Below are 23,625 nucleotides of genomic sequence, written 5' to 3'. Positions count from 1 at the left end.
GGCTTTGGCAGACATCCATATAATCCTGACATCATCTCAGAATCCTGTCATGCTCAATTTAAATAATCACTGTCTAGCACTGAAGGCTGCAGAAATTTTCTACATATTGCAGTTATATTCCAGTGGAGATTCAGTCTTTGAAAGGTTCAATGCACAGTTGTTCTGGGCAGAGAAGCACAGCGTGTAATTAAGGAGTGAGTTTTGGGTCGGGTGGAGCCAGCAGAACAGGGTCTGGTGCCCGAGCTTCTCCACCGTGTCTCATCTGTGCTCCTCATTACCTCATCTAGCATTTAGGACCTGCTTAACCCCTCCCCCCCCTCCTTTCAGTGGGGGCTGATTTAAAATAGCTCTTGGATTAGCTGGAGAGAAGAAGAGAGAGCTTGCACACACACACACACACAAACACACACGCACACATGCACACACACACACACACACACACACACAAACACACACACACACACACACGCACGCACGCACACACACAAACACACACACACACACGCACACATGCACACACACACACGCACACATGCACACACACACAAACACACACACGCACACATGCACACACACACAAACACACACACGCACACATGCACATACACGCACACATACGCACACACACACACACAAACACACACACAAACACACACACACGTACACACACACACACACACACACACACATGTGCACACACACACACCAACGCACACACATACATACACACACACACATGCGCACACACACACATACACACACATGCGCACACACACACACACACACACGTGCACACACACATACACACACACACATGCGCACACACACACACACACACGTGCACACACACACACACATGCACACACACACACGTATGCACACACAAACACACACACACACACACACACACACATACACAAACACATACACACTGAAAGGGTAACTGGAGCTCATCTGCTTAGAGAACAAATGTGTGAACCTTAGGAAGATAACTGTGGTAATCCTGTTCCTCAGACTCAAATATTTAAATACAAACACGTGCGACTGTGACTGCCTCTGATCTCACTCGCCATTTCACTCTTTGTCATGCACTGATTGTTTAGACTGCTTTAAAAATGTATTTCTGCATTGCTTTAAACAGGTTTTGGCTACACACTACACTCTATTCAGTGGAGGCTGGATAACTGCTCAACTCTGTCAGTCTGGTGGAATCGTGCTTGTGTTTGGGAGACATGGCATGAAGCCCAACACTGTTCTGAACTTGCTCATTCTGTTAAACCAACAGATGCATTTAACAGAACCCAATTCACATCCAAACCAATTCATAAGCCAACAGCTGAATTCACATCCAAACCAGTTCACAACCTACAACTGAATTCATACCCAGACTATATGAATGCTCATACCCAGAGTTCTTTGAATGCTCTTTGCTAAGTGAAGAGAAGCTACATAGTCAAATATAGGCAATCACACAATCTGCTGTGCTTCAGAATATTCCCATGAGCCTTGGCAGTTCACGCAGGTGTCTTTTGACTGCCATACATATTTATCATGGATTGTTTGTTTCACTGAAGCACTGAATGTCTGCCCTGTCTCTTCCAGAAACATGTCACGTCCTGTTACGTTTATGGTTGCCTAAAGAATAGTACCAGCAGTCAATGTTGTAAACAGATGGAGAAATACCGATTTGTTCAAAGAGATTAAACATGCATAATTAATCTGTTTTGTCTACTTCTACCAGACCCCAGTATCATCCTTTAGTGTCACTCTCCAAAAGTGACTACAAAACAGCTTTACTGGCATAATGCTTGAGAAACACTCTTTTTGTCTCATGTAAACGTGTCTGCCCTTGAAGCAGGCGTCCATCTTGGCTCTAAGTGCCGAGGTTTGTCATGTCACTCCTCTCAGCTACACACCACTGGGCACACACAGCTGCTTTCCCCAAGGTCCTTGAGCACTGCCTTTGCATCCTGTTGGAACACTTTCATGGTCAAACACTCAAGCTGTTGCCATGGTGATGTCAGCCATGCTCTGACTGATCACATGAAACAGTTGTGCAGAGGAGGACAAACACCTGCTAGTTCATACACTTCACACGCGGGATCACAGGAAACCAGTTAACACACCTTGCACAGCACGACTCCAGTATTAACGCAGGGGCTAAATATTATGTGTACTTAGAAAAAACATGAAAACATTTAATAGTTTCTGATGTTTTTTCAGTAGTTTAGACCGAGTATGATGTGGTCCAGGTGGAGATAACTGTGCTGTCCAGTTGGAGATCAGTGTGTAGTCCAGGTGGAGAATGGTGTACGGAGATGTTTATGATTCACACTGAGGGGTATCATTAGGGGAATCGTCTGAATCAAACAGGGGAATCATCTGATTTAAAGTTGCCTGAGAAGCTGTATACACAGCTGGAATACACAGACAATTCTACATTATTAAAGAATAGTGGCCTCAACCTGTAAGTTCTGTTCCCAGTGATGTGTGGCACAGACCATACCAACACCTCCAGAACCACGGCTGACCAGCACGAAGCCTCTGCTCCCACACACATCCCCCTGAGGTACAGGCTGCACTTCTTCTTTGTTCTGTAAATGAATGTTTAACACATCTAATAAGATCAGAGATAAACGTTAACAGAATTTCAACATTCAGATCAGATCATATTCAATCTAAATTAAAGATGTCGTGTGCGGTATGTAGTTTCATGTTTCATGCACTCAAGACGGGAGAGACACACCCTTGCTCTAAGGATCCCTGAGATACTTTATTGGTGTTATCAAACCATGTTTTTGAGGAGTTCATATAGACATCCCAATATTAGCATTTAAAACCAGGAACAGTCCTCAGATGGTGTATAACATTGTCAGGATATTGTCAGAATATTAAAAAGCACTAAATCTGCTTTTGCCCAGTTTACTAAACTGCTAAATGATTATACAACTTCAGCTATTCAGTCTACTGATATATGAAAGGAAAAGTACAGTATAATATCATGATGGAAAGATGTTTACTCTGTGGACACGCCAGTCTGGATAGAGCGTCCTTAGCTGTGTTCCTCTCTGAAAAGAGAATGCAAGGCTAAGAAAAGATCCTCTGGGATCTCGTGTAAATACAGCAAGTTTGAATTGTGTTGACCAAGGAGGTTCTGAAGCTAAATTGTTTTAGCACAAGCCAAATGTAGCTGCAGTTTGTAGCAGCTGTGTCTGAAGTCTTTACTGCTGCAGACTCAACTCAACTCCACTCAACTGCACTAACGACTTTCTTCTCTCTGCTGGCTCTGATCTGGCAGTGGGATCTTGACATTTGAGGATAGTTTGTCTTCAGTGCAGCTAACGTAATTGTGATTGTGTGTGTATCACATCACCAGTAAACTGCCATCTCTACTTAACCTTGTAGAAAGAACCTTCACGTCTTTCTTAATTTCATTATTTGTCACCTCTTAACAGGCACATTACACCACAAACTGTACAATGCAGGAAATGAAATTATATTTAGTGAAGTATGTTATGTATATTGCTGATACTGGATGGGTACAACTGTGAAAGGGAGTGTCTACAACATCACTAGTGTGACATGTACTCTAACACACCAGCCTCTGAATATCTTACTCAGACCACAATCAACCCTCACAGTGGTATAGAAACATTGAGGAATTAACATAACTCTTGGTTTAACATAATTACTAAGGTTTGTTGAACAAATCATTATGCTTCAATCTAGGATGTATATTAATTGCCTATCATGTTGGGGGCAGAGAGGTGTGTGTGTCTCAGTTTAACAGCACTGACGTCTGTAGTCAGGTGTGTAGTCAGGTGTGTAGTCAGGTGTGTAGTCAGGTCTGTAGTCAGGTGTGTAGTCAGGTGTGTAGTCAGGTGTGTAGTCAGGTGTGTAGTCAGGTCTGTAGTCAGGTCTGTAGTCAGGTGTGTAGTCAGGTCTGTAGTCAGGTGTGTATGCGCAGGTGTGCAGGGGGAAGCTGCTACAGTGCTGAACAGAGCAGCTGCAGACGTACACTAATCTGGCCTGGTGCTAATAAACCCACATCGTAGTTTCTCTGGGAGTGTAAACACTGATACGTACAGACGTCAGGACACCTGCCAAATGTTGTACGTGTAAATGATCCTTCAGTTTTCCTATGTAGGTGTGGGTTTGTGTCCCAGTACCCTCCCAGTACTACCACCAGTCCCAGTACCCTCCCAGTACTACCACCAGTCCCAGTACCCTCCCAGTACTACTACCAGTCCCAGTACCTTCTCAGTACTTTTTCAGTACCTCCCAGACTGACTTGAGTTGCTATGGAGCAGCTTGCTTTACGTCACCACGGTAACACCCTGATCTGAGCAAGGTGTTGATTGCTGTGACCTCCAGCTCTATACGAGTGGGTTTGTTTTGAGAAGAGCCCATATCCTCATGTATCACCTCCACAGATCCTACAGGGCCCTCATAAGGTTTCCCACTGCTCGTAAATCAATGGCACTAAATCCAGAGGCTTTTTGGCAGGTGTGCTAACATCAGCAGTGGAAGGAGAGGATAAAGGGCTCGTCAGCGTCTTACCATTCACTTCCTCAGTTTAGCCTGAGACTGCGAGGATACCCAGACACATGCTCTCCACAGACCTCCACAGACATCTACAGACCTCCACAGACATCTACAGACCTCCACAGACCTCCACAGGCCTACACAGACCTCCACAGACATCCACAGACCTCCACAGACATCTACAGACCTCCACAGACCTCTACAGACCTCAACAGACCTCTACAGACCTCCACAGACATCCACAGACATCCACAGACCTCTACAGACCTCCACAGATCCCCACAGACCTTCACAGCCCGATCCTTCACAGATTGCCACAGACCTCCACAGCACAATCCTCCACAGACCTCCACAGACCTCTACAGCCCAATCCTCCACAGACCTCCTGTCCCACACCCACATTCAGCCCGTCCATGTAGCCGAGAAACAGGTTGGACCACAATTAATGTAAAGTAACAGAAGAGGCTCACACCAAACCATTTATGTGCTTGACCCGTCCACATCTTTCTCAGGACCCACAATGACAGGGAGAAACAGAACACAAATGTGTTTTAAGGTCATAATCACAGCTGCATTAGAAAGAGCTAATTCTGCTGTATGTCCCAGCATACGTGCCAAGAATATGTGTAAGAAGCATCTTTAATTCCTTAATTGATAAAATGCAAAAACAGCCTGCTGTCTCGCTGTTCACCAAAGCTCATGTACGATCTGACCTGCTACAGCACATGGAGGAGGGTTGGAGACTGACAGGCTCGCAAACCACACGGTTGTTTAGTATTTCCGTTATATAATGTTACCTGAAGAGTTCAGCAACCACACGGTTGTTTAGTACTTCTGTTATATAATGTTACCTGAAGAGTTCAGCAACCACACGGTTGTTTAGTATTTCTGTTATATAATGTTACCTGAAGAGTTCAGCAACCACACGGTTGTTTAGTATTTCCGTTATATAATGTTACCTGAAGAGTCAGTCTGCATTTCAGTTATGTGGTACACACTTTTTTCACATAGTACAAACCAATTAGTTAAACATTACAGTTGGTTATATTTATAAATGCGGCAATACACATTATACATAACAGAAATCCAGCAGACAGAAGAGCCTCGGAATGTTATGTAATAGATAGATAGATAAATAGACAGAGAGAGAGACAGGAGAGAGACAGAGAGCAGGAGAGAGAGGAAGAGGGAAAGAGAGAGAGAGCGAGAGAAAGAGAGAGAGAGGAACACTAACTGAGAGAGACAGGATGAGCCAGGCCCAGAGAGTGATTTCTCTAGACTGAAGTGCTCAGTCCAACTCTCCTTCCCCAAATCACTCCTGCTCAGTTGCTCCCTCTAGTGGCCCCGACGTCCTCCAGTCTCACCACACCAGGAACTTCACCTCCACTCACCACACCTAACCACACACTGGTTACCAGGGAAACCGTCACAGAGTCTCACAGCTGGTGGAAAAACACTGATTTACAGTGTTGAATAACCACTGACCGTCTGTGGTGAGGCAGGGCCACTGTGACCATGGTGATCACTCTTAACTCTGACTGACAGAGACCACAGGTGAGAGAACGCAGGTGAGAGTCCGCAAGTGAGAGACCACAGGTGAGAGACCACAGGTGAGAGAACGCAGGTGAGAGAACGCAGGTGAGAGAACGCAGGTGAGAGACCACAGGTGAGAGACCGCAGGTGAGAGGCCTCAGGTGAGAGAACGCAGGTGAGAGAACGCAGGTGAGAGATAGCAGGTGAGAGAACACAGGTGAGAGGCCTCAGGTGAGAGACAGCAGGTGAGAGAAAGCAGGTGAGAGACCACAGGTGAGAGAAAGCAGGTGAGAGACCACAGGTGAGAGACAGCAGGTGAGAGGCCGCAGGTGAGAGACCACAGGTGAGAGAAAGCAGGTGAGAGACCACAGGTGAGAGAAAGCAGGTGAGAGACCACAGGTGAGAGAATGCAGGTGAGAGGCCTCAGGTGAGAGAATGCAGGTGAGAGAACGCAGGTGAGAGACCACAGGTGAGAGAAAGCAGGTGAGAGACCACAGGTGAGAGACAGCAGGTGAGAGAATGCAGGTGAGAGAACGCAGGTGAGAGACCACAGGTGAGAGAAAGCAGGTGAGAGACCACAGGTGAGAGACAGCAGGTGAGAGAAAGCAGGTGAGAGACCACAGGTGAGAGAAAGCAGGTGAGAGACCACAGGTGAGAGAAAGCAGGTGAGAGACCACAGGTGAGAGAACGCAGGTGAGAGGCCTCAGGTGAGAGAACGCAGGTGAGAGAACGCAGGTGAGAGACCACAGGTGAGAGAACGCAGGTGAGAGACCACAGGTGAGAGGCCGCAGGTGAGAGACCACAGGTGAGAGACCACAGGTGAGACCACTGCCCAGCAGTGGGAGGAGTTGAATATAACAGTTCATAGAGCAGAGTTATGCTTATGCGTTCTAACATATGGCATTGTCATCTTTAACTTATCTAAATGTATAGAGCAGAAAAACATAGTGTCTTGGTGTTTGTGGTTTTACAGTAAACAGGTGGTACAGGTGGTACAGGTGGTACAGTGTTGTAATAAGTGTAGACCTGAGACAGCTGAGACAGTAAAAATTACAGCACGGTCTCAAGAATGAAGTTAGATGGTTATATAGCTGCACCATTGTTCATATAATGAAGTTAGATGGTTATATAGCTGCACCATTGTTCATATAATGAAGTTAGATGGTTATATATGTCAGGGCTGGCTCGGATGCCGTGCCATCTACATCCACAAGGGGCACCCGAGCCAGTCCTAGACTCCGGCAACGCAATCAGCAATGATCCGTCTCACCTGTTGCCATGGCTTCTTAAGGAAGCCAGTGGAGACGGATCATTGCTGATTCGTTGTGGTTATGCCGTTACGCTCTCAGCCTCTCTTGTCTTTCTCTGTTGCAGCGTTGGCCTCTGTAGGTGTCCCGTCACCTATCTCTCCTGTCTGTTTTTCTCTGTCTTTTTCGAGTCCTCTCCTGCGTCGCTTACTGACCTTCCTCAAGTTTTCCCCAACCTGTTTATCTTCCTATCCTGTTGCTGTTTGTATGGGAAGGGTTTTTTGTTTGAGTAGCCTTTTTGCTATTAGTCAGCTACTTCCCCTGACGTCCTTGTTTTTGCCTTATTTCTTTTTACGCGTTGAGCAGTCCGCTATTATTCAGGCGCTCCTTTTAGTTCTGTTATTTTTTGTGGCACTTGGTTCCACCTTTCTCTCGCTCTCTCTAACGCGGTGTGTGCGTCCCTACCACCGACGTTACAGAACGAATCAGCCTGTGACATGGAACCAGCCGCTTCTAACGAAGCAGCAGAACTAAGGGCAGCCCTCTCCCAGCAGGGTCAGTTGTTGGGCAGCCATGACCAGGTCCTTCGCCAGATCATGGATCAGCTCAACAACGGGACCACTGCCATTCGGGCTTTAAGTAACCCGTCTCCCGCTCATCGGGATCCGCCTCCCGCGAGCCCAGCCGAACCCGCAGCAGCCCCGCGGCACTTTGAGCCTACTCTCCCCGCCCCGGCTCGCTATTCAGGGGATCCCGAAGGGTGTAGGGGTTTTCTACTACAGTGTTCGCTTGTATTCGAACAGCAACCTCTACGCTTCCCTACCGAGCGCGCAAAAATAGCATACGTGATAGCCTTACTTACAGACAAAGCCCTGGCTTGGGCAACCCCCGTATGGGAAAAACAGAACGAAGTTTGTGCTACTTACGATAGCTTCTCCCGGGCCATGAAAGGAGCCTTCTACCATCCCTCGTCGGGCGGGGTTGTCGGTCAGCGGCTTCTGCGTCTCAAGCAGGGAAAGCGGTCTGTAGCAGAGTACTCCATAGAGTTTCGCACGTTGGCAGCCGAAAGCGGTTGGGGTTCGGACTCTCTCATGTCCGTGTTTTTGGAAGGGCTAACGGAGGAGTTGAAGGACGAACTAGCTCTCCGCGACCCTCCGTCTGATCTAGAAACGCTGATCAGCCTGACGGTACGGCTCGATAACCGCCAGCGCGAGCGCAAAAACACCAAAAAGCATTTCCATCGCGAAACACCCCGCATGCCTGACGTTGTGCAGTCCGGTGAAACCGATAATCCCAGTAGTGAACCGCAACCCATGCAGCTCGGTCATACACGCCTGTCACGGCAGGAAAGACAGGCGCGTTTACAGGAGGGGCGGTGTCTGTATTGCGGGGGCGGGGGACACCAACGTACCAAATGCCCCGAGCTGCAGGGAAAAGACACGACCCACCAGTAGACGGGAAGGCTCTGGTGGGTCGTAACACAAGTCCTCCCACAACCGGTTTATCCATCCACGTTTCGTTGTCGTGGCATAAAACACAGGAAAAGCGCCTTATGGCTTTTGTTGATTCTGGTGCCGCGGCAAATTTTATCGACAGCTCTTTAGCGCAGGAATTACAAATCCCTCTGGTTCGCCTCGAAAAACCCCTCGCTGTCGCCGCGGTGGACGGCCGCGCCCTTATCTCCGGCGGTATCGACCGCCAAACCATACCGCTGGAGATGCACGTCGGGGAGCACTTTGAGTTAGTCACCTTATATGTCATCAGCGCCCCTCACATGCCGCTCATACTAGGGTTTCCATGGCTGCAACGACACAACCCTGACATAGACTGGCTCTCGCGCAGTATCGGGTCTTGGGGTGCTATGTGCAAAAACACATGTCGTAAGAGCCTCCCTGCTTCTTCTGCCGAAAAGCCGGTCGAGATCGTTGACCTGTCCTCTGTCCCTGCTGAATACCACGACCTCCAAGCGGTGTTCAGCAAAAAGAAGGCCAGTTTTCTTCCGCCTCACAGGTCTTACGACATCGCCATTGACCTACTTCCCGGGTCTAGTCCTCCTAGGGGTCGTCTCTTCTCTTTGGCCGCCCCTGAGCGAAGAGCCATGGAAACGTACATCCAGGAGGCGTTAGCCGCTGGGTTCATACGGCCCTCCACGTCTCCAGCCGGTGCTGGTTTTTTCTTTGTCGGCAAGAAAGATGGTGGGTTGAGGCCATGCATTGATTACAGGGGTCTCAATAAGATCACTGTCAAAGACCGTCACCCCCTGCCACTTATGTCAACGGCCTTTGAGGCACTCCAACAAGCTACCATTTTCACTAAGCTAGACCTTCGGAGTGCCTACAACCTAGTGAGGGTCAGAGAGGGGGATGAGTGGAAGACAGCCTTCATCACACCATCGGGTCACTACGAGTACCTTGTGATGCCGTTTGGTCTGATGAACGCCCCGGCTGTCTTCCAGAGACTTATTAATGAGGTGTTGCGTGAGGCTCTCAACCGGTACGCCTTCGTGTATCTTGACGACATCCTTATTTACAGTAGTTCACGGTCTGAGCACGTCAAACACGTCAGGAGGGTTCTCCAACTTCTGTTGGAGAACCACCTGTTCGTTAAATTAGAAAAATCCCTGTTTCACGTCCAGGAGGTGGCCTTTTTGGGCTACAGAATAGCCCAAAACGTTCTTGCTATGGATCCTGCTAAGATCCGAGCAGTCGCTGACTGGCCCACTCCCACATCGCTTCGTTTGGTTCAACGGTTCTTGGGGTTTGCTAATTTCTACCGTCGCTTTATTAAGAATTACAGCACTTTGGCTGGTCCCCTCATTGCGCTTACCAAGAAAACCCCGGGTCCCTTTGTCTGGTCTCCTGCAGCCCAGGAGTCTTTTGATAAGCTCAAGGAGCGGTTTACCTCGGCGCCGGTTCTGTGCATGCCTAACCCTGACCTACCCTTTGTGGTGGAAGTCGATGCGTCTGACTACAGGGTTGGGGCCGTCCTTTCCCAGAGAACGGGTACGCCACTTAAGCTCCACCCTTGTGCTTATTACTCACACCATATGTCTCCTGCCGAGCGTAATTACGATGTGGGTGATAAGGAACTCTTGGCTGTAAAGCTAGCCCTGGAAGAATGGCGGCATTGGCTGGAGGGGGCCAAACACCCGTTTCTTGTGTGGACAGACCACAAGAACTTGGCCTACCTCCAGCAAGCCAAAAGGCTCAATCCCCGTCAGGCCAGGTGGTCGCTCTTCTTTGAGCGCTTCGAGTTTACCCTCTCCTATCGCCCAGGGACTAAAAACGTTAAGCCCGATGCTCTCTCTCGTCAATGGGAGACACCCCCCGACTCCACCGAGCCCGGTACTGTCATTCCCGCCTCCAAAATTGTTGCGCCCATTCAATGGGAGGTCGAGACCGCCGTTAAACGGGCGTTAGCAGCCGATCCTGGCCCAGGTGGTGAGCCATCGGGTCGTCTCTTTGTCCACCCTAACCTGCGAAAGAAGGTCATGGAATGGGGTCACAACTCACCCTTTGCTGCGCATCCTGGCTCTCGTCGTACGGCGGAACTTATTCGTAGACGGTTTTGGTGGCCGGGGATTGATAAGGACGTTAGCGACTTTGTTTCGACCTGTGTCACGTGCGTACAAAACAAAACGACCCACTCTAAGCCCTCGGGTCTTCTTCGCCCCCTGCCTATTCCATCCAGGCCCTGGACTCACGCCTCATTAGACTTCGTTACGGGGTTGCCACCCTCCCGTGGCAACACTACCATATTAGTTATCGTGGACAGGTTCTCCAAGGTAGCTAGGTTCGTGGCCCTCCCCAAGCTCCCGTCTGCCAAAGAGACCGCCTCGCTCTTCCTGCACCATATTGTCAGGCATTTTGGGTTCCCCGTCGACGTGGTTTCTGATCGTGGGCCGCAATTCACTAGCCGGTTTTGGGGGGCTTTTCTGGGTCTGCTTAACGCCAAGGCCAGTCTGTCCTCGGGTTTCCATCCCCAAACCAACGGTCAGACCGAGAGGACCAATCAGGACCTGGAGCAAACTCTCAGGTGCCTGGCGTCCTCCAACCCCTCCTCCTGGGCTGACCAGCTCCTCTGGGCCGAATACGCCCACAACACCCTATGGCACTCTGCCCTCGGGATGTCGCCTTTTGAGTGTCTCTATGGCTATGCCCCTCCTATGTTTGCTGACCAGGAGGACGAGGCGGCGGTTCCGGGTGCCCGTGCCTTGGTGCGGCGGTGCCGGTTGGCGTGGAGTAAGGCCCGTAGGGCCCTTCTGTCTGCCTCAGCCGGTTACCGTCGCAACGCAGACAAGCACCGTCTTCCGGCTTTGTCTTTCCGCCCCGGGCAGCGGGTCTGGCTTTCCGCCAAGGATCTGCCGGTCCGTGGTGGAACCAAGAAGCTGGCCCCTCGGTTCCTGGGTCCCTTCAAGGTGGACAGGCGGATCAATCCCGTCTCTTACCGGCTGTTGCTCCCTCCTTCCATGAGGGTCCATCCGGTGTTCCACGTCTCGCGTCTCCGCCCTGTTTTGTGTCACATGCCCCGCGCTCCGGCCCCGCCGCCTCCCCGCGTGGTTGACGGCGGTCCGGTGTACACCGTTTCTCGGTTGTTGGATCACCGCCGTGTTCGTGGTCGGGACCAGTACCTTGTTGATTGGGTGGGTTATGGGCCCGAGGAACGGTCATGGGTCCCCGTCTCTCGGGTTGTCGACCGCTCTCTTATTCGTGACTTCCGTCGTGACAGGGCTGTCGCTCTGGGCCCGCGGGGTCTCGGGCCTAGAGGGGGGGGCTCTGTCAGGGCTGGCTCGGATGCCGTGCCATCTACATCCACAAGGGGCACCCGAGCCAGTCCTAGACTCCGGCAACGCAATCAGCAATGATCCGTCTCACCTGTTGCCATGGCTTCTTAAGGAAGCCAGTGGAGACGGATCATTGCTGATTCGTTGTGGTTATGCCGTTACGCTCTCAGCCTCTCTTGTCTTTCTCTGTTGCAGCGTTGGCCTCTGTAGGTGTCCCGTCACCTATCTCTCCTGTCTGTTTTTCTCTGTCTTTTTCGAGTCCTCTCCTGCGTCGCTTACTGACCTTCCTCAAGTTTTCCCCAACCTGTTTATCTTCCTATCCTGTTGCTGTTTGTATGGGAAGGGTTTTTTGTTTGAGTAGCCTTTTTGCTATTAGTCAGCTACTTCCCCTGACGTCCTTGTTTTTGCCTTATTTCTTTTTACGCGTTGAGCAGTCCGCTATTATTCAGGCGCTCCTTTTAGTTCTGTTATTTTTGTGGCACTTGGTTCCACCTTTCTCTCGCTCTCTCTAACGCGGTGTGTGCGTCCCTACCACCGACGTTACAATATAGCTGCACCATTGTTCATATAATGAAGTTAGATGGTTATATAGCTGCACCATTGTTCATATAATGAAGTTAGATGGTTATATAGCTGCACCATTGTTCATATAATGAAGTTAGATGGTTATATAGCTGCACCATTGTTCATATAATGAAGTTAGATGGTTATATAGCTGCACCATTGTTCATATAATGAAGTTAGATGGTTATATAGCTGCACCATTGTTCATATAATGAAGTTAGATGGTTATATAGCTGCGCCATTGTTCATATAATGAAGTTAGATGGTTATATAGCTGCGCCATTGTTCATATAATGAAGTTAGATGGTTATATAGCTGCGCCATTGTTCATATAATGAAGTTAGATGGTTATATAGCTGCACCATTGTTCACATAATGAAGTTAGATGGTTATATAGCTGCACCATTGTTCATATAATGAAGTTATTCTTAATCTGATGTAATGGCTATGTAGTGCCATCCTGCAGGTGAACTGAAATACACATCAGTACACGGACGTAATTTGGGGGGGGGGGGGGGGGGGGGACATGTCCCCCCCACTTTTTCAAAAGCCGGTTTTGGTCCCCCCCAGTTTTTACGGTTAAAACCAAATATTTAAATAGCGACGAATCCATGTCCCCCCCACTTTTGAAATCAAAATTACGTCCATGCATCAGTATGCAAATATTTATCATTTGTCACTAACATAAATAAATGAGTCTAATGCTTTTTATTTATCTGTTTTTTTTGTTCAATTTGAAACTTCTTGAAAATAATAAAAACAGAAATGCTAGGGTTTAGTGTAAAGTGTGGGTGGCTCAGAGTGGTTGATCTCATTTGGAGATTTAATTGATAGAAATGCAATAAATCTTCATTTAGTGTCGGCACGATGACAAACGAGGAGTTCTGGTCGTGGTATAGTCGTGTCCGACAGAGGGGCAGCGATCCACTGGTCACCTTATTGATCCAGTTCTGCGCCTTATGGGTGACGGCATGGACTGGCGTCTGGCCCAGGAGTACCGGCGTTCGGCTTCTCTCCATATATAACCAGCACACTGCTGTCTCTCTCCATATATAACCAGCACACTGCTGTCTCTCTCTCTATATAACCAGCACACTGCTGTCTCTCTCCATATATAACCAGCACACTGCTGTCTCTCTCCATATATAACCAGCACACTGCTGTCTCTCTCCATATATAACCAGTACACTGCTGTCTCTCTCTATATATAACCAGCACACTGCTGTCTCTCTCTATATATAACCAGCACACTGCTGTCTCTCTCCATATATAACCAGCACACTGCTGTCTCTCTCCATATATAACCAGCACACTGCTGTCTCTCTCCATATATAACCAGCACACTGCTGTCTCTCTCCATATATAACCAGCACACTGCTGTCTCTCTCTATATATAACCAGCACACTGCTGTCTCTCTCTATATATAACCAGCACACTGCTGTCTCTCTCCATATATAACCAGCACACTGCTGTCTCTCTCCATATATAACCAGTACACTGCTGTCTCACTCCATATATAACCAGCACATTGCTGTCTCTCTCCATATATAACCAGCACACTGCTGTCTCTCTCCATATATAACCAGCACACTGCTGTCTCTCTCCATATATGACCAGCACACTGCTGTCTCTCTCCATATATGACCAGCACACTGCTGTCTCTCTCTATATATAACCAGCACACTGCTGTCTCTCTCCATATATAACCAGCACACTGCTGTCTCTCTCCATATATAACCAGCACACTGCTGTCTCTCTCCATATATAACCAGCACACTGCTGTCTCTCTCTATATATAACCAGCACACTGCTGTCTCTCTCCATATATAACCAGCACACCTCTGTCTCTCTCCATATATAACCAGTACACTGCTGTCTCTCTCCATATATAACCAGCACACTGCTGTCTCTCTCCATATATAACCAGCACACTGCTGTCTCTCTCCATATATAACCAGCATATATAACCAGCACACTGCTGTCTCTCTCCATATATAACCAGCACACTGCTGTCTCTCTGCTCATATCCCCATTCTGCTGCAACTCAGCACAGTGGCAGTTTAAACAGGCCACCAAACAAAACTCCATCTTAGATAATAACCTATATTTGCATAGACTCATTTTGCATATAGTGCATGTATTTGCATAGATAAACAGAACAAGGTACCTCCTTAATGATACACACTATGAAGTGTCCACTGTTTTCACAACCATTACAAAACATTAAGAGACCATGAAGCGATTTCTCTACAGTAGCGTTTCATTTCACAGTGTTGAGAGGTGTGTAAATGTCAAAAGGACAGTATGTCATTAAGGATCAGACTACTCTGGCCCTGTGATTGTGGCCATGCAGGTCATGTTTTATATGTCCTGTAATGAAACAAATATTGACACAATTCATGACTGTATTGGAATAAAAATCTTCATTTGATTTAAAAATCTTCAAAATGCAATCATTTGCATGAAAACAGTAGACCAAGTGTTGATTATTCAGTTGTATTCATGTTTTTAATAAGCAATTCAATAATAATAACTATTTGCTTTTAGCACTCATAAACTGGCCCACACCAGGTCCGTTCAGAAACCACTTTTCCAAATGATTAGGTTGCAAGTAGTGACATGCTTTTGGGTGCAATTCCTAAATGGAACATTTACACTAATTGAGACAAATGCATTTAGCCATACTTATCCCATTTACATGGAATGCCGTCCAGATGTTACAGCAGCACAGCTGTATTTTTGCATTCAAACAGACAGGCATGTTGCCCAACAGGCCTTTAGAAGATGAAACCCAACCCATTCACAGCATCAACCAATGCACATGAGAACAGACTGCCATGCCAACTATAATTTGAATACTGATTTGTGCAGGGTGTAAATAAACATATGTTTACATTTCTGCACATATCAAGCATGGTTTTTTTAAGGTTGTGTCATAAAATGCACTGCTAATTTCATCATGTCATCATGGCACAGCGCGAAGCACTTCCTGTGTGGGGTCTTGGGCTCTTCTTGGGTTTTTCACGCTTCGTTATTCTCGGCTTCTGATCCCAACAGGTGCTTGTTACAATCTAAAGTAAAATGAACAATTAAAACAGGGAAAAGGCTGCAAAAAGTTCAGACAGACCTCCTCAAACTGAGAGAGAATTTGCATTTTGCTCAGTGGGATTATGATTGTGATGATTGTTGATTTTGCCCATTCAATTATGATTATGATTATTGCCCATTGCAATTATGATTGTGATGATTTCTGATGATTTTGCTCAGTGGGATTACGATTATGATAAATGCTGATTTTGCTCAGTGGAATTATGATTGTGATGATTGTGATGATTGCTGATTTGCGAACTGAAGCCAGTGTGCCAATAGTATTATGATTGATTGGCTGTCTGTCAAAGCTACAGGGTCTGTGAGGGTTCCCTGGGATCCCACAGCAGTGCAGGATGGTTCATCCAGGCATGTCAGTCTTGGACAGAGTGGCTTATTATCAGGTGTAAATTCTTCAATCCAGAACGCAACTCTCAGTGAAAGTACACATCACTTCAGTGGAGCCATGATGGTTCTCCACTCGTGTCCTGCAGTGTTCAGACAACAGACGAGCACACTACTAAACTAATTCATGCGATCTTAGTGGCTCTTAAGGACATTCTCATTAGAGAAAAATTAAGTCAGGCATAGCTGCTAATATGGAAGCAATCAAAGTGGATTGATGAGTTGGCGGACGGCTGTTTTAAATCAGCGTGCAGCCATCTGTTGGGGTGGGTGGGAGGGCTGGATCCCTTCCAGAACATCTGAACATCTCAGCAGAAGCACGATCTCCACTGCTTCTTCCCCAACAACGAGAGCCTCACCCTGGACTCCCTGCCTTGGCAAACAGGAGCGTGAGCTCTTTAGGAATAAAAGTGTGGGGTGAAGAAGAAAGGGAGTCTGGGTGAGAGGGGCCAGCAGGTCAGGTTCTCAAATGGCTCCTCGTGGGCGGGATGGAAGGCTCCCTGCCGCCCATGTGCTCCTTCGGAAGGCATGAAGCCAACCTGAACCCCTGGAGATCCAGTGAAGGAGTGGCCAGTCTTGAACATCTGAGCTCTGATTAAACACTGCCAGCTCAGACCTGACAAACAGCCTGGTAAAGCTCTGCAGTAAATAGACCTGCCATGCAGAGGCAGTATGAGAGGAGTTTTTCTCTCTGGAGCACTGTCTCAACACTCCTACACCCACCACTCAACACTCCTACACCCACCACTCAATAGTGCTACACCCACCACTCAACACTCCTACACCCACCACTCAACACTCCTACACCCACCACTCAACACTCCTACACCCACCACTCAATAGTGCTACACCCACCACTCAACACTCCTACACCCACCACTCAACACTCCTACACCCACCACTCAACACTCCTACACCCACCACTCAATAGTGCTACACCCACCACTCAACACTCCTACACCCACCACTCAACACTCCTACACCCACCACTCAATAGTGCTACACCCACCACTCAACACTCCTACACCTACCACTCAACACTCCTACACCTACCACTCAACACTACTACACCCACCACTCAACACTCCTACACCTACCACTCAACACTACTACACCCACCACTCAACACTCCTACACCTACCACTCAACACTCCTACACCCACCACTCAACACTCCTACACCCACCACTCAACACTCCTACACCTACCACTCAACACTCCTACACCCACCACTCAACACTCCTACACCTACCACTCAACACTCCTACACCCACCACTCAACACTCCTACACCCACCACTCAACACTCCTACACCCACCACTCAATAGTGCTACACCCACCACTCAACACTACTACACCCACCACTCAACACTCCTACACCTACCACTCAACACTCCTACACCCACCACTCAACACTACTACACCCACCACTCAACACTCCTACACCTACCACTCAACACTCCTACACCTACCACTCAACACTCCTACACTCAACACTCCTACACTCACCACTCCTACACCCACCACTCAATAGTGCTACACCCACCACTCAACACTCCTACACCTACCACTCAACACTCCTACACCTACCACTCAACACTCCTACACCTACCACTTAACACTACTACACCCACCACTCAACACTCCTACACCCACCACTCAACACTCCTACACCCACCACTCAATAGTGCTACACCCACCACTCAACACTCCTACACCCACCACTCAACACTCCTACACCTACCACTCAACACTACTACACCCACCACTCAACACTCCTACACCTACCACTCAACATTCCTACACCCACCACTCAACACTACTACACCCACCACTCAACACTCCTACACCTACCACTCAACACTCCTACACCTACCACTCAACACTCCTACACCCACCACTCAACACTCCTACACCCACCACTCAATAGTGCTACACCCACCACTCAACACTCCTACACCCACCAAACAACACTCCTACACCCACCACTTAACACTCCTACACCCACCATTCAATAGTGCTACACCCACCACTCAATAGTGCTACACCCACTACTCAACACTCCTACACCCACCACTCAACACTCCTACACCCACCACTCAACACTCCTACACCCACCACTCAATAGTGCTACACCCACCACTCAACACTCCTACACCTACCACTCAACACTCCTACACCCACCACTCAATAGTGCTACACCCACCACTCAACACTCCTACACCCACCAAACAACACTCTTACACCCACCACTCAATAGTGCTACACCCACCACTCAATAGTGCTACACCCACCACTCAATAGTGCTAAACCTACCACTCAACACTCCTGAACCCACCACTGAAACCGATGCTCAGGAGGTATACAAATTCCATAAAATTCTTACAAAAAAGAAATTCATTAAGGGAGGTTTGAGGAAAGGAGTGCAGAAAGTTCCGGTCCAGAGTCAGAACCACGAACCAAAGACACAAGAGCTGAAGGAAACCTGAACAGACATAGAAGCAGAGCTCATAGTAGCTCATAGCTAACTAACACTACCACAAGACCTAGCTATACAAACACTACCACATGACCTAGCTATACTAACACTACCACAAGACCTAGCTATACAAACACTACCACATGACCTAGCTATACTAACACTACCACAGGACCTAGCTATACAAACACTACCACATGACCTAGCTATACTAACACTACCACAAGACCTAGCTATACAAACACTACCACATGACCTAGCTATACTAACACTACCACAAGACCTAGCTATACAAACACTACCACATGACCTAGCTATACTAACACTACCACAGGACCTAGCTATACAAACACTACCACATGACCTAGCTATACTAACACTACCACAGGACCTAGCTATACAAACACTACCACATGACCTAGCTATACTAACACTACCACAGGACCTAGCTATACAAACACTACCACATGACCTAGCTATACTAACACTACAACAGGACCTAGCTATACAAACACTACCACAAGACCGAGCTATACTAACACTACAGTAGGACCTAGCTATACAAACACTACCACATGACCTAGCTATACTAACACTACAGCAGGACCTAGCTATACTAACACTACAACAGGACCTAGCTATACTAACACTACCACATGACCTAGCAATACTAACACTACCGCAGGACCTAGCTATATTAACACTACTGCAGGACCTAGCTATACTAAGACTACTGCAGGACCTAGCTATCCTAACACTACAGCAGGACCTAGCTATACTAACACTACCACATGACCTAGCAATACTAACACTACTGCAGGACCTAGCTATATTAACACTACTGCAGGACACAGCTATAGTCTGTGTGGTATCTGATATTTATAGTCTACTGTGACAGTAAAAATGAGGAACAGGAGTGTTAGGGTGGGTGTTCTAGCTGTGCAGGTAAAAGGTGTAGTACTTTTGAACACAATACTGCACCACTGCAGGGCTGCACGTAATTGTGACGAGATCACCAATAACACAAAGATGACGTTTGCTCCAGTCATTTATGCTGCCTGCAAAGTCGATATTTTAAAAAGTTTTAGCATTAAAGCTGAAAGACTTGTTTGTTGTATATGACAAATTAACATAAAACCAGAAAACATCACGCTGAAATATAAGAATGGCGAGTGCATTGTACAGGTGGAGAGGCAGCTTGGACTCAGGTAACTAGATCTGCGTGAGGGATTCTCTAGAAGAGGAACTCTGAGTCTTCAGCATGCCAAAATGCACATGTGTGAATGTCAGAGCTGAGCATCGTGGTGCTACACCTGTTCTCAACACAGTGGAGGTGATTTGTGACAGTAAAACCGTTAAATTAAATAGCTGTGAATATGATGGAGTTTGACACTGTTTTCTTGTTTTTGACACATGTACACTGGACAAAGAATTTGTTATTCGATTTATTTCAATTCTCTCTGTAATCAACGAGTGTTCACATGTTCCTGCTGGACTCTGTGTTCACACCGTTGACTTTATCCTGCACAGTGAGGTCTGTCAGCAGCACTGATCACAGTAATCCAAACAGTCTGCTAGGGAAGCCCAGGTTAGCCTGAGTGCTATGGTAACCCACAGGACTTGATGGCCCTGGTGTGGGGGGGGGGGGGGGGGGCTCTATAACGAGCAGCAGTAGTGACCGTATGGCGCAGACGCAAGCTGGACCGAGCTTTTAGAAGCCGCCCACGTGCCCGAGCAGAAACACAGGTCTACTGGTGCATGTCTTCACGCCTAATTGGGTGATGGGTTGAGTGACTTGTGAGCTCAGAAAAGCTCAGAACGCAATGCTGGGATGGCGTGGGAGAGAAGAGAGAGATGGAGGAAAGTGAGGAAGAGATTCTTTCACTCTCCTGTTAAATCCACTTTACAATGTATGTCCACAAAATGCATGTTGGTTAAGTGGAGTAGTTAATGTGGTTACTTGGTTCATTAATTTATGAAGTTGCAGCATTTGACATGAAAGACTGACCAGACCTCCGTTTACATCCAGTCCTGACGCTTGGAGTGTGTGAACAACTACAGTCACGTGATCAGAAAGCAGTCATGTAATCGGAATGCAGTCATGTGATCGCAATGCAGGGCCGCAGCAGATGGCGTCAGCATCTTTTGCACAGGTTTTTATCTCTCGTTTGTTTATGTTTTCTTCATCTACATCACATCCACGCAGTAAGACCTTCACTCAACCTCTCAAACTCACCTAGTAGATAGTCATAGATTAGACTAAATAAAATTACAAACACACCCACCTCTGGACACACCCTCAACCTCTCAAACACACCCTTATAGGGTGGGGATTAACACAGGGGGGGAATTTGCGTTGGAATTCATGTGCATATGGTAATAGGGCCTCTTGTCCTAAGTTCGGATTGGATTACGTAAAATAAATAGCCAACATTGCTCATACAGTTAGCAAGCATATTGTTTTCTCTGACAAGGAGTTCTTCAGTGTTTGTCACGAATGTGTCATCAGAGAGTAGAAGAGAAATAAGAGTAAATAAATGGCACTGCGCCATCACTAAAACACAACAGAACTATCCTGCAGTCACTTTCATTTCCTGATAAATGGTGCTGAATAACATGAGCAGCTGGAGATATCAGCAGGAATACTGGCTGAACTGATCTCACTGACACATCCTGTTTCCTAGGTAAACACACCACGGTCCAGATGAAGACAGGCAAGGAGGACCGGTTCAGAAACCAGAAACCTTAAATGATGTTGTTGATTCTGTATTAGTGAATCAATCAAATGGCGCCGTATTATCTAGGACGTGATTCATTCTTCCTCTAATACAGAACTCAGGGCATCTGGCACCAAACACACGTGCAGCTTACTGACAGACAGTCAAACAGTCAGACAGATGGTCACACAGACAGACAGAAACACAGAAAGACAGTCACAGACAGTAATACAAACAGTGACATAGACAGTTTCCATTATGACTAAACCCATCTGGTCTACATAAAGAGACCCTCACCAATAGGTCTGAGCATAAAATGTTGCCAAATTTTTAATTGCTAATCCTTGGTGAACCCGGTCTGGGCATGTATAGGTTTAATGTCAGCATTCAACCCTCCACAAGCAGCATAAAAATACCCACAAATATACTGGCTAGAGGACAGCAGGGATTGAAAGAACCTGTGTGTGTGTGTGTGTGTGTGTGTGTGTGTGTGTGTGTGTGTGTGTGTGTGTGTGTGTGTGTGGGTGGGTGGGTGTGTGGGGGTGTACTAAGACCTTGTGTGTGTGTGTGTGTGTGTGTGTGTGTGTGTGTGTGTGTAGAGGGATGTTCTTATGTCTCTCAGCGTGTTTGTATGTGGGTTGAAGAGTACAGATGGAATGCTACTTATGAAGCTGGATTGCATCTATTATCAGCAGGAGTGGATGTCGATCAAAATGTATTATGGTGTAGAAGCAGAATAGTGACTATAGAATGTGTGTTGAAGTGCATGTGTAATGCTTTTATACTGACAAGCTGCTTCTGAGCTCAGAGATAGCAATGTACAGAGAGCTCCAAAAACAGCTAAACATGCACAACCTCCTGTTCAGTCTATGTAAATTAATTATATACACACGCCAGCATGCACGAATACACACACACACACACACTCACACACACACTCACACACACACACGCACGCACACACACGCACACACACACGCACACACACACACGCACACACACATGCGCACACACACACACACACACTCACAAACATTCTGTCTCACACACAAAGTCAAAAATGCAAACACATGCACACCAGAGAGCACCGGACCAGGTGACCTATATTTGGGTTGCTGGTATAGGAAGTGCAGTAGCATATGAACAGTGGGAGAGGCGTAGGCAGGAAGAGAGAGAGGGAGAGAGAGAGGGAGAGATGGAGAGACAGAGAGAAAGAGGAGGGGAGAGAAGGAGAGGGGGAGAGGGAGGGAGGTATGGTAAGAGTAGGAGGAAGACAGAGAGTGGGAGGAAGAGAAAGAGGCAGGGAGAGAGAAGAGAGAGAGAGAGAGAGAGAGAGGGAGAGAGGGAAAGAGAGAGCGAGGATGCCAGGATGTCATCCACCTTTTCATGCCTTGCTCTGGACAGTGGATTAATTACCCAGTGTGGGAACTGGATCCGCTTCTGTGAGTGAGACTCCGCCTCCATCACCATCAATTATACATTTTTCTGTCTCTCTATTTAATTTACCCACAAGTCACCAGCTCACGTCACTCACTGCAAACATACAGAAAGCAGGGAAATCCAATATGGAAAGGGGAAACGTAACGCCCTGTGAATGCACATGAGCACACACACACACACACACACACACACACACACACACACACACACACACACACACTACAATCTACATTCAGTGTGGAGACTAACCCCTCTCCACTTCCCCTGCCCGTGTGCTTCTCTGCAGTAGCATGCAGACAGAAGGTAGGGGAGGTGTGATCAGAGCCAGGCTGGAGAGGCAGACCTGGAGCTGGAGAAGGAGTGAGGCGTTGTTCTCTCAGACCTGGAGAAGGAGTGAGGCGTTGTTCTCTCAGACCTGGAGAAGGAGTGAAGTGTTGTTCTCTCAGACTGTGTGCAGCCTTGCCATCACCCCCCACGCCCACCTCTTGTTTTTCATGTGAAAGGTTTCCGCTCTCCCCTAATGCCTCGGACGTGGGCTGTGGGGGAGACAGGAATGTCTGAGCACTGGAGAACTCAGGTGTGGACCAGTCGTGTGATGAGCAGAGGTAGGTCACCTGACCCACACACACTTCATCTCTAGCATGGGGTCAGGGGTCAGTGGGAACAGGATGGAGAGAGGTGGGTGTGCATGGGTAGGAACCTAGCACTGTACCTAGAACTGTCACTACACTGGTACCTAGCACTGTACCTAGAACTGTCACTACACTGGTACCTATCACTGTACCTAGAGCTGTAACTACACCTGTACCTAGAGCTGTAACTACA

The 23,625-nt window shown here is 47.6% G+C and overlaps 1 protein-coding gene across 3 annotated transcripts in view; it reads left to right on the top strand.

Annotated features, from left to right (window-relative positions):
- Positions 1 to 23,625, top strand: part of lingo2 (leucine rich repeat and Ig domain containing 2) — a 232,399-nt gene that overhangs the window by 108,733 nt on the left and 100,041 nt on the right. Inside the window, exon 1 of one of the 3 annotated variants that reach the window (XM_077021018.1) lies at positions 2,432 to 2,569. The exons of the other annotated variants lie outside the window; for them this stretch is intronic. The gene's annotated coding sequence lies outside the window, so the exon portion shown is untranslated. Of the gene's footprint in view, positions 1 to 2,431; positions 2,570 to 23,625 lie in introns of those variants that run through there. 3 annotated transcript variants of the gene reach the window in all.

Source organism: Brachyhypopomus gauderio, chromosome 11, assembly GCF_052324685.1.
Source record: "Brachyhypopomus gauderio isolate BG-103 chromosome 11, BGAUD_0.2, whole genome shotgun sequence".
Classification (NCBI taxonomy): Eukaryota; Metazoa; Chordata; class Actinopteri; order Gymnotiformes; family Hypopomidae; genus Brachyhypopomus; species Brachyhypopomus gauderio.
Note: the sequence above shows the minus strand (reverse complement) of the source record. Positions and strands in the feature narration are given on the sequence as shown.